Source organism: Cervus canadensis, chromosome 27 (assembly GCF_019320065.1).
Source record: "Cervus canadensis isolate Bull #8, Minnesota chromosome 27, ASM1932006v1, whole genome shotgun sequence".
In the NCBI taxonomy this organism is placed as follows: Eukaryota; Metazoa; Chordata; class Mammalia; order Artiodactyla; family Cervidae; genus Cervus; species Cervus canadensis.
Genome location: NC_057412.1, coordinates 16,067,794 through 16,068,827, shown reverse-complemented (window position 1 = coordinate 16,068,827; position 1,034 = coordinate 16,067,794). Strand labels below are relative to the sequence as shown.

The window sequence follows — 1,034 nt, the reverse complement described above, 5'->3', positions numbered from 1 at the left end:
AGCATAAATTCTCTTGTGCTCAACTTTATTTATAGTCCAACTCTCACATCCATACATGACTACTGGAAAACCATAGCTTTGACTAAACGGACCTTTGCTGGTAAAGTAATGTCTCTGCTTTTTAATATGCTGTCTAGTGAGTCATTATATTTTAATATTCAATGCCTTGGGATTGTTGAGATTACAAGGGAGTGAGTATAGATCAGGATTCTTTATTTATTTATTTATTTTAAAAATACAGAATGCTTCACAAATTTGTATGTCATCCTTGCACAGGTTCCTTGCTAATCTTCTCTGTATCATTCCCATTTTAGTATATATCTTGCTGAACCCAGCACTGGATCATGATTCTCCATCATAGTAATAATGATGCTGCAGGACTGGATAATTCTTTGTTTTAGAAGTCTGTCCTGTACATTGTGGGATGTTTGGTAGCATCCTTGGCCTCTAGCCACAGTATTCCACTAGTAACTCCTGTTGTGACAACCCAAAATGTTATCAGATATTACCAAATACCCCATGTGAGCAAAGTAATCTCCAATCAAAAATCATTGCTCTAGATAGAAGAAAGAAAGCTCCAGAGCTTTTAGGATCCTGTAATTTCATCTTTTGTTTTTGCATTTCATTTGTTGATTCAGGATCCACCAGACTGAAATCACTTAATGGACAACTTTTCATTAATGTAATTCTTTGATTGTTTGTCCTACTATTTGCTAACCCCCTAGTTATCTTTTCCTAGATATGTATTTCTTCTTTTCCTTTCTCTAAAGGATATCATTGAAAGTCATTGTCAAATGCTTTGATAAAAATCTGTTTTAGTTCAGTAACTCTGTCAGTGAAAGAAACAAGGCTAATCTGACATGACATGCTCTTGGTGAACTGGTTCTCTTTCTTTGTGATCATTTCCTCCTGTCAGTATTTCTAAACAGCCCTGTAAATATTCATTCTTCGATCTTGCTCAGGTATAACATCGTCAGCTTGTCTATTTTCAGAATCCCTGGTCTTTGAGTTTGTAAAAATCCATGCACTTTCTA

General features: G+C 35.2%; 1 non-coding gene across 1 annotated transcript; it reads right to left on the bottom strand.

The window, feature by feature from the left end:
* Positions 1–231: 231 nt before the first annotated feature.
* LOC122429022 lies at positions 232–343 on the bottom strand. The gene has a single exon (XR_006265891.1). It is a non-coding gene; the product is annotated as a U6 spliceosomal RNA (small nuclear RNA).
* Positions 344–1,034: the final 691 nt, after the last annotated feature.